Source organism: Elaeis guineensis, chromosome 1 (genome assembly GCF_000442705.2).
Source record: "Elaeis guineensis isolate ETL-2024a chromosome 1, EG11, whole genome shotgun sequence".
In the NCBI taxonomy this organism is placed as follows: domain Eukaryota; kingdom Viridiplantae; phylum Streptophyta; class Magnoliopsida; order Arecales; family Arecaceae; genus Elaeis; species Elaeis guineensis.
The window spans coordinates 119,207,881-119,219,574 of NC_025993.2; the positions used below are offsets into that span (position 1 = coordinate 119,207,881).

The 11,694-nt window shown below is 40.3% G+C and overlaps 1 pseudogene; it reads right to left on the reverse strand.

Annotated features, from left to right (window-relative positions):
• LOC105037352 (uncharacterized) overlaps positions 1-11,325 on the reverse strand; it is a 45,553-nt pseudogene extending 34,228 nt beyond the window's left edge.
• Between the last annotated feature and the right edge of the window lie 369 nt (positions 11,326-11,694).

The window sequence follows — 11,694 nt, forward strand, 5'->3', positions numbered from 1 at the left end:
GAAAATAGATTTTATCAAAAATTAATTTCTTATGCATTCATATTTATATTTAATTATTTTTTTATTTGATATTAAATCTAAAATTAATATTTTATAATCAGTATAAATAATTTTAGATTTGATATGATATATACGATACATCAAATCTAATTGAATTAGATGAAGAACATAATTGATGAGATCAAAGATCTGTTCAAGACATAAAATAGTTTTGTCAATAATTGCATGTTGATGTAATTATATATGAAATTAGATTTTAGATCTTAGTAGCCTAGTATTCAGATTGATGAGATCACCAGACCATCCAATCATAAGAGATTGAAGAGATTAATCTTTTTTTCCTATTCGATGGGTTCTCTTATGATGTGTAGGGGTGTCTTGTGATCCAGTTTCATAAAAAAAAAGTGACAGACTTTTATGTATTATTTTGATCATAAATATATTTAGATTAGATCTAAAATATTTATGATTCATTATAATAGGATAAAATTTAGATATAAAATTATTTTAGATCTGAATTACATGTTACATATGATGTAATTGGTATTGATCTAAAATTATCATGATACATGAGATATATGAATGAAGTTTAGATCATACCTATGTATGTTTAATTATTAAATATATTATAAAAATTTATTTTCATGTGTTGAAATATATGGTATGCTTCACTTAAATTCTTGTAGAATAGTTCTACAAACTGAAACACACATTTCACACACTTAATTTTGAATTAAATTTGAATGATCTAAAATTGAAAATTGAAGATCATTAAGAACCACATAATATGATGAGCAAAGGGTTAGTATGAATCAGGTCCTTTTAATGGGTTAGATCTAGGGTTAGGAACACATATGGACCAAGTAGAGAAATTAATTAAATCTAATCAAGTGTTGAATTAGATTAGGTCAGTATTTCTCTAAACCAATCTCAATAGTTGAAGTTTGATCAAGTCCATGTGTTTAACCCTAATAAATGATCATGATCATGGCTCCGTGGTTGAGTCCGAATCTTTTGATGTCCAAATCGAAACTAATTAATCAGTTAGTTCTAAGATAAGTTTGCAAATTCGATCAAGTAATTTTTAATTAGGAGCTATTCACCTAGATGCATCTATAGTGAGTTAAGGGTAGATCTCCTCCGCTGATCTCACTTATCTGTCAATATGGTAGATTATGTTTTGATTAGGTCACTAGTCGATTCGTGCAGACCCATGCCATTAAGGTGAATCAGTGTGACTGATTTAGATGTCTTTAGATCAGCTTGTGTTTAATCCTTTACATGACTTGATGAAGTCAGTGGAAGGATTTGCAGCTTGCAGGTCGACTTCTTCTTTTATTCTTAGATCAATAAAATCAAATCTTCTAAATTATTAAGTCCATAAAGTGATAAAGTTATGAGATAACTTGATCATTGCCTCCTATTAAGGTGTGTGATAATGAGTCCAATATTTCAAACAGGCATTGGAGGTGCCACACGCTGGTGTCTATTATGTATTAGAATTATCATTCATCATATGACCATCATGATGTACCTTCAGATCAATGCTCAAATTGGCCGAGCCACACTCGGATCTGAACATCCATTTGTTGGATGCACTTGATGTGTCATGTTAATGGTTGGACCTAACTAGGATTTTCAGTGGAGGTGCCACACGCCTGCTGAAGGAAAGTTGGGGCAAAACCAATGCTAGAAGTTGTTTGAAGAAATAATTGGTTATGAACCTATCCATGAATGCACTAGGTTGGTCGAGCCACACTCAGACCCGAATGCAGTCCGTGTGGATTTTAGTACCCGCTAAGAAATTAATGTAATTTCTCGAGTTGGAGGTAGAGGCTACCAATTCGCAAAAAATAATGGAGGACCTTTAGACTAAATCCATATCTTCGGATTAAAAAAAATAATTCATATACTAATAGGTAATATTTTTTTTTAGTTATGGCCAACACACTATCCCTCCGTTCACTGTTGGACAGCGACAAGCTCACCGGACCCAACTTCGATAGCTGGTATCGAAAGTTGAAGACCGTACTGGAGTATGAGAGGATTTTGTATGTCCTTACGGATGAAGCACCTGAAGAACTGCAGCTAATGCTTCTCGTGCTGTGAGAGACACTTACACGAAGTTGCTCAATGATCGTATGACTGTGCGTTGCATGATGAGGCAGCTATGAACGATGAACTTAGTCGTAAGTTCGAGGATGCGCAGCCTAGGAGATGATTCAAATGTTGAATGAGTCCTTTGGCACCCCTGAAGATGCGGAGAGACATAAAACCTCCTGCACAGTGTTCAATGCCGTATGTGAGAGGGAGCTTCAGTCACCGATCATGTATTATACATGATTGAGTAGATTGAACGCCTTAGCAAACTTGGCTTTTCGTTGCACGAACAGTTAGGTAAGGATGCTATCCTCAATTCGCTATCGAAATCCTACCTACCTTTCTCAGTCATTATAAAATGATGAAGCCTACAGTAAACTACCATGATTTGTTATGTTATTACAGACTTTTGAGAAGGATCACCAGCTCCAAAAGGAGCCATGAATTTAGTAGGAGGTTCATCTCAGGGTGTCGATCCTCTAAGAGAGGAAAGAAGAAAAAGGTGCAAAAATTTCATGCTGTCAATCCCAAGCAGAGCAAACCATCAAAAGTTGACAAGTATCAGGCAGAGTGCTTCTTCTGTAAGAAGCTGGTTATTAAAAAAAATTATCCTGCTTATATAGCCACCTTGACCCAAACAGCCTAAGAACAAGAGAAAGAGGCAAGTGGTTGCTTCACAAGTATTTATATGATAACACCTTGTAATTTCTTTGTTTGTGATACTACTACCTGGGTATTGGATACCAGAAGTCCTTTAATATATGCAATTCATTGCAGAAACTGCAGGTAAGTAAAAAATTTTGAAAGGGTGAGCGGTTCCTTAATGTTGGAGATGGAAGCTTGTTCCAGTTCTGACTTGAAAACTTTGTAGCTTATCTTCAAGTCCAATAGTATCATATTAGATGATTGTCATTATTGTCCCTCCTTTACGATGAATGTCATCTCTATAGGTTTTTTGGCCAATCTTGATTACAAGTTTATAATAAAGGATGATTTTTGTGATCTCATTATAAATGATACTACAATTATGCATGGACAATTAAAACATGGCATATACATAATATCACGGCCTGTTAGTATAATGTACACACCTAGTAAACACCCAAAATAGATAATGTCAGGGGATCCTACCTTTGACATTGTAGGCTTGATCAAGTGAACAAGAATAGGATTGACAGGTTGATCAAGGAATGTATTCTTGAGATAGATGATTGTGAATCATTGCCTACCTGTGAATCTTATCTACTTGGTAAGATGACTAAGTCACCTTTTAAAGAAAAAGATAAAAGAGCCAGTGATGTCCTAGGTCTAATACATACTGATGTATATGGGTCTATGAACATAAGTGCCAGAGGAGGATACTATTACTTCATTACATTTACAGACGACCTATCGAAGTATGGATATGTCTATCTTATGAAGCATAAGTCAGAATTATTTGAAATGTTCAAATGATTCTGTGCTGAAGTAGAGAAACAAACTAGAAAGAGTATTAAGATCCTTCGATCAGATCGAGGAGGTGAATACCTCACCAGTGAATTTCTGACATATCTGGAAAAGAATGAGATTCTCTCACAATGGATCCCTCCTGGAACACCACAATATAATGGTGTGTCCGAGAGGAGGAATCGAACCTTGTTAGACATGGTTCGATCCATGATGGACTTTTTCAGTCGCCAATATTCTTTTGGAGATATGCTCTAGAGACTGCCTACTATATTTTGAATAAAGTGCCCAGCAAGTCTGTCGATAAAACTCCATATGAGATATGGACTAGGCGTAAATCGGTGCTCTCACATCTTAGGATCTGGGGGTGTCCAGCTTATGTCAAATATTTAAAGACAGATAAGCTTGGACCAAAGTTTGATAGATGCTTGCTCGTAGGGTACCCAAAGGAAACTAAAGGATACTACTTTTACCTCGCTGCAGAACAAAAGGTGTTTGTCAGCAGTCGGACAGTCTTTTTGAAAAAGAAGTTTCTTGGTGAAGGATCTAATGCCTGTAAAATTGAACTTGATGAAGTTCATGAGGTGAAAAAATTGACACATACAGAATTAGGTTCGATTGGTGAATCGAATCCAAAGCCAGTAGAGGCACCATTAAAGAGATCTGGTAGAGTACTGCAACAGCCGAACAGATACTATAGTTTTTTGGTCTGGGACGGTGATCCTATTGAACTTGATAAGAATGATGAAGATCCGATCACCTATATAGAGGCCATGCAAAAGCCCGACTCTAAAAAATGGCTTGAGGCCATGAAGTCCGAGATGGAGTCCATGGAGATCAATAGTGTCTGGACACTAGTTGATCCGCCCGAAGGGATAAAATCCATAGGATGTAAATGAATTTTCAAGAGAAAAAGAGGAGCAGACAGAAAGATAGAGACCTATAAAGTCCGTCTAGTTGCTAAGGATTACCATCAGCGTTATAATATTGATTATGACGAGACATTCTCTCTTGTGGCAATGCTCAAGTTCATCCAGATTATGCTTACTGTCGCTGCATACTTAGATTATGAGATCTAACAGATGGATGTCAAAACCATTTTTCTTAATGGAGACCTGGAAGAAGAAGTGTATATGATACAACCTGAAGGGTTCATATCCACAGACGAGTCGAAAGTGTGCAAGCTGAAAAGGTCAATTTATATACTTAAGCAAGCATTGAGGAGTTGGAACATACGTTTTGATAAAATGATCAAAATATATGACTTCATTAGGAACGGAGAAGAGCCTTGCATCTACAAATGGGCTTCCGATTCTGTGGTCATTTTTCTTGTACTGTATGTGGATGACATATTGTTACTAGGAAATGACATTCCGACTTTGTAGAGTGTGAAGCTATGGTTATCATCACAGTTTTCTATGAAGGACTTGAGAGAAGCATCCTACATCCTAGGGATGAAGATCTATAGGGATAGATCTAGAAGGTTGCTTGGATTGTCCCAATCCACGTACATTGACACCTTGTTGAAGCGGTTCAACATGGATAATTTTAAAAAAGACTATTTTCTGATAGGCCATGGAATTACTCTCTTCAAGAAGGATTGTCTGACAACTCCTGAGGAGAGAGAGTGCATGAGTAGAATATCATATGCTTCGACAGTGGGATCTATCATATATGCTAGGACATATACGAGGTCGGATGTGGCCTATTCACTAGGGGTAGTGAGTAGGTACCAGTCAGATCCGGATGAGAAGTATTGAAAGATTGCAAAAGCAATTCTTAAGTATTTGAGAAATACTAAAGATCAATGGCTTATTTATGGAGACTCTGATCTGAAACTTGTGGGATATACTGATTTTAGTTTTCAGTAAGATTGTGATGACAGTAGAAGCATGTCGGGCTACGTATTTACCTTGAATGGAGGAGCTGTTTGCTGAAAAAGTTTCAAGCAACATATTGTGGCCGATTCTGTTTGTGAAGCAGAATACATCACTGCATCAGATACTGTAAAAGAGGTGGTATGGTTGCAAAAATTTATTATCAAGCGGGAGTTGTACCTTCCATTGATGGTCCTGTCTTGCTGTATTGTGACAGCTCCAGTGCCATAGCTCAGGCGAAAGAACCTAAGTCGCACCATCGCATTAAACATATCTGCACCGCTATCACCTAGTGTGAGAGATATTAAACCAAGATGATGTCGAGCTTCAGAAGATCGACGAAAAGGAGAACCTAGCCGACCCCTTCACTAAAGCTCTCGAGATTAAAGAGTTCGATGACTTCAAATAGAAGATGGGTATAAGATACTGCCCTGATTGACTTTAGTCCAAGTGAAAGTTGTTGGGAATTGTATCCTAAAATCAATTGTGTGACGATTGAGTTCATCCTTGTATATGAATTATTGATTATTGAATAATAGTTATTTTGATATTTTTTCATCACAAAGTGACATCTTCCTTGAACTCTTGTACTGTGATGAAGTCCCTAGAACTATGCTAGTATATGATAAAGAGAGGATTTATCGTATAGTTCTTAAATAAGTTCGTGACCAAATGATACGTCATTATGGGATGATGACGTTTATCGAGTGAAGGTCATTGTGTACCATATAGATTGGTTATCCTCTTAACCAAAGAGTGTGGTGACATTAGTATGGCATACAGGTGAGATGTAAGGGTACATCATCACTGAATAAGTGACTCACCTGCTGAGCGTTCTGCTGTCAAGAGCTGCTCGCGAAACACATGGGTATAAATATTCTTCAAACCTGAGATCACCATAGTGACTTGCAAGCAACTCACTGTGCTTTGGTGCCGAACTATCTGAATTTTTAATGCAGTGACGGAAGGCTACTGGGTAAAGTCAAGTACTTGTGAAGTTTGTGTGTGGATCAAGATGGGATTGACCTATCTGGATTATTGGAGTTGATGTATCACTATATTTTAATTTAGTAAAGCCTTGATCAGGGTAATCCATGAGATAAATTTGAAAGGTTGAAATATAATGTAGATGAAGCAATTTTGGTTAACAGTTAACCTGAGACCATCCTAGAGCATCCAGAGTCAAAAGGATGAATTATGCGGTAACCATGAGTATGAGTTCTGAAATATTCCTTTGCGATAATTTGACCTATCTGGATGTTGGAAATCATTACTAGATGGTATCTCGATTAGTGTAGGAATTAATTTCTGTGCTACCGACTTAGTGTTTGAACCTATGAAATCACGCACACAAGTCAGATAAAGTAGAAAGTAATTGACCTATATTTAGATGTCCAATTTAGAAGTACTTGACTTGATTGAACATATAAGCTAACTTAATTGAGAATTGAGTTATGGGTCAAACGAAATTGAAGAATTGACTATGTCTAGCTAGCACTACACATGAGGTTCAAATTCAATCTCGGGGATGAACAATTTCTATCTATGATCCATAGAATATATGAAAGATTGAATTTAAGTACTAATTAATTTTATATTAGATCTGAATTAATTAAACTTAAATAGATCCAAAATCTAAGTTAGACTTGGTACAAAAAGTTCTAAAGAGTTTATGATTGACAGCCTTTCGAAATTATTTCGAACCAGCTTCGAATCGGATCTGTTTTGGATGAGATATAAGTATTCCTACTTGCACTGGAAATATCCACTCATGAAGTATGACCAAAAATTAGTTTGGTGCTTATTTGGGACGTCCCAAGTGGGTGTGGGAGTGGGTGCAAAGTGGATGTCATAAGTGATGGCAATTATATCTCATGTAGGAGTCCTTTCATAAGTATTGGACCAATTCAAATCAAATTTGAATAAAGAGTCCTCTTCTCATTGGGTCATGAAAATCATCTATAAATAGAGAGGGTCTCTACCTATAGATGAGAGAAGAGAATAGAATAGCAAATAAATCAAATTGAGAGAAGAGAAAAAGAGAGAGAGACAGACGTGTGAAGAGAGAGATCCTCTATCTTCTATATCTCTCCCTTTGTTGCCGCCTTCTCTCCTTGGGCGTGGATCCTTCTTGGGTATCCCACCTGCTGGTGTGAGGTGTCACACCATCACATCTCATCCCTCGATTAATTGAGTTGTGAAGTCAATTGGATTGGAGTTTATCCTGCTTTCCTGCGGCATCTGACGTGCATGCAAAGTAGAGAGTCTGCATATCCAGACCTCCGTGAAGGTTTATATCAGATAATTTGATATTTGATCTCTGGTTCCATTGTGATTCAGGTAAGAATTTGATCCTCAAATAAGTAGAACATTAGAAAAAATTTTTAGATGCAACCTGGGCATTCTGGAGAAAAAATATTTCCTTCCCTTCACATACTTGCTCACGTATTCCATCTCGCTCGGAGTTATCGGTCCCGACCATCTTAGATCGAGACCATGGAGTGTTAATATCACCTCAGCAACTATATGGGGAGGGATGAATTCACACAGACATACTTTTTTTTTTGATCCTGTTGGGTGGATATCTAGTCAGGACACCACCTCCCAAGACTTTTTTAGTATTGCGTGATACCGCAGGAAGAAAAAAAAATAAATAGAAACAATCAAAATATGTGGATCAGCCAAAAAAGAGCTCGCCTCCATGGGGCATGCAAACTTCACTATAAAAAAAAATTTACAAGAGAAGATCTCACCCTCAACCCTCGTACACCTAATTTTTCTCTCACAGAAAGTTTTTCCTCACAAAAGCTCTCTCTAGGAAGAACCCCCGAACCCCTGAAGTGACCGTTGTCCGCTGTCCAGGAGCCTCCTGCTCCTTCTCTCCACAGCATCACGGTGCAAAAAGGTCCTGGGAGGTGGTATCCTAGCCAGACATCCATCCAACAAGTGGTATCAGAGCGAGGCGGTACAAGAACACAGATTGCAGCGGTGGTGAGTAAGACTGAAGATAGAGAAGACATGATCAATCAAGATGAAGATCAACAAGTTTGATTGAAAGAGCAATTTCTTCGTGTGGCAGGTAAGGGTGAAGGACGTGCTCATCCGGCAAGGGTTGATTGATGCTCTCTTGTGCGAGGAGAAACCGACCACCATGGAGGTGCAGGATTGAAAACGGCTATAGATGCATGCGGTGAGTACCATCGGTATGTACTTAGCGGATGAGGTGGTGATCCATGTGCTTAGCGAGACTTCTCCGACGGTGCTGTGGGCGAAGCTCGAGGAGTTATACATGGCGAATCTCTCACCAATGCTCTTTTTCTTTGGAGGTAGTTTTATCAGCTGTGGATGACTGAGGGACAGAACGTGTAGGAGCATCTCAGTCACTTCAGAAGATCCTCACCGACCTCCTCAGCATTGGCGAAAATGTTGAGGAGAAGACCAGGACACTGGTTTTGCTAGCGTCGCTTCCACCTTCGTATGAGTCCTTGGTGACTGCTCTTCTAGTGAGGAAGAGCACCATCAAGATGGACGAGGTCATCGCGGCGATACTCCAGAATGAAGTTCTCAGGAGGGAGAACCCAGCTTCGAGCTTAGGTGGCGATAGCTCAGCTTTGGTGGTTTCTGGAGGAGCAGGAGGCAGTAGATGGAGCGACAGGAGATCGCGACGAGGACGGTCCAAATCTAGGAGGGACTTTAGCAAGACTAGGTGTTACTGGTGTAAGGAGTTGGGGCATCTAGCTAGAGATTGCCCTCAACTCAAAAATCGAACGGTGGCCGCTGTGGCGACGGCTGGCAGTGATTCAGAAGGAGATATCCTGGAGATATATGATGAGGTATCTCCTTCTTTTCAGTAGCGGATATTAGATTCTGCATGCACCCATTATGTATGTTGCAGAGAGAAGCAGTTTGACTCCCTGGAGAATAATGAGGGCACTATTTATCTGTCGGATGGATCAAACTGTGCGATCAGAGGCATCGGGACGGTCAGCTGGAGGATACATGATGGTATAGTAAGGAGATTGGGAGAGGTCCGATACATATCCGATTTCAAACGAAATCTTATCTCACTGAGTAAACTGAATTCGAGAGACTACAGAACGGTAGCTGGTGGAGGAATCCTGAGGGTGCTATATGGCGATAGAATTATGCTGGAGGAGAAGGGAAGCAGAGGACATTATTACCTTATAGGAAGCTCAGTGCGAGGTGGAGCTTCAAGAGCTAGACGGAGCCTAGAGTGAGGTGGAGCTCCAGATAAAAGTGGATCAGGCACGAGACAGGAGACTCGGGAGGATGAGAGGCGACGTCACAATGTAAGATTCCTATTACTGTAGGATGATGCCCCGAGCAGGTTTCAGGTCAGGAAGAGCACAGCATACGATAGAGATGGGATCGAGCGGCCTGGCTTAACTCTCATGTTTGTCCATCCATGATCAGCAGGCGATTGCCCCAGGGCATGGGGTCGAGGAGATCCAAAAGCTCTCAAAGTTAGGAGGAGATCGAATATCGAATCGAGGTGGAGATTGTTAGATTTGATGCTTCAAGATTCGATCTACATTGAGCCTACAACGAGGTTCGCAACAAAAAATAGAGTCCAACGAGACCAAGATCACCTCAAATGGAGCTCAGACAGAGGAGATACGTACTTTTGAAGTCAGCATGAAACTCGAGACGACGGAGGACCGTCGGCGGCCGGCGACGGGCCCGCGGAGCGACGGTGGTGCAGCCGCAGGCAGTGGTGCATGGTCCAAGCGTGGCCAGTGCACGGGCTGGGCGCACGCAGGGCGCGGCCCAATAGGGGGCCCGGCCCAGGCCCGGGCGCACAGGCCCGAGCACGCGGGGTGCACGGGCTGGCCCAAGCACGAGCGTGAGGGGCGTGGCTCGGGCCCAGGCGCACGGGCGTGGGCTGGCCCAGGCCCACGCGCACGCCCGCACGGGCTCATTAGGTCGATTATCCGGTCCACGATGGATCGGGCGATCTACGGTCGGGTCTGTGGACCGCATAGGCATTTTCCACGTATTTTGTGAGGTCCACGGTACTATTCCATGTATCGGCATGCGATCGGATGGTCTGAGAGGCTTGCGATGATGATCCAACGGTCCAGATCTCTTCCAAATGTTCTCAGGAGTCCTTAATCGAGTCTAATTGATTTTTAACCCGTGTTTTAAGCCTATAAATAGGCCTGATCAAGGAAATAGTGACGGTGTGTGGGTCTTGCGGTTCGGCTGGTGGTCCTGTGCAGCGGACGGGCTTCAACACTGAAAAGCCTAAGCCCATGAAGAGAGAGAGACCGTGACGCTGTGGAGAGAAGGAGCAGAAGGCTCTTGGACAGCAGACAGCGGTCACTTCAGGGATTTAGGGGGGTCTTCCTAGAGATAGAACTTTTGTGAGGGAGAATTTTTTGTGAGAGAGAAATTGGGTATATGAGGATTGAGGGTGAGATCTCCTCTTATAAATTTTTTTTTCATAATGAAGTTTGCATGCCTCATGGAAGCGAGCTTTTTTTTGGCTCATCTACGTATTTTGATTGTTTTTGTTTTTTTTTTTTTTCCTGCTGCATCGCGCAGTATCGAAAAGATCTTGAGAGGTGATGTCCTGGCCAGACATCTACCCAACAGATCCATAATCAGATTGCAATATAAATCAGATCTCAAATAGGCATACTTCTTACGAAATAAGATTAGGGAAAAGAGCATAAGAGAGAGGCACCTACCTTGATGATCATGCTATTTGGTTTTTGATTTGGGAGTGGTGATCTGAGTATTGAACTCAATTTTGCTGCTTCATTTTCCCCTCCAACTAGAGACTGCAGGTAAAGCATATTAATGATACTCCCTACAAATATGAATCTAAAGAAAGAATTTTTATTGCTTGAAACTTACGAGAACATACCTTAGGTTCCATATGGAGAATAAGTTCTTCAACCCTATCTCCTGATTATTTTTTAGCTCATGTACTAAAGAAACCAAGTGATTTGCTTGGCAGTACTGACAAGCAGGAGGAAAGAATGAAACAAAGGCTTGTTTGATGGGAAGAGACCAACCCAAACTCACCAACAAGCTCTCTTGTTTCGGGTGTTGATCCAAATTGGGATGTTGTATGTGGTGACAACATAAATATACCGTAAGAGAGCAAAAAGGAAAACAACTACCACAACAATGTTAACAGCAATGTACTGCACCTTAAAAACAATAGAGCACAAAAATAATCAATCAACATGACCATAGTTTAGTGATATAATATCTACAGACTTTAATCTTCTGAACAGTAATT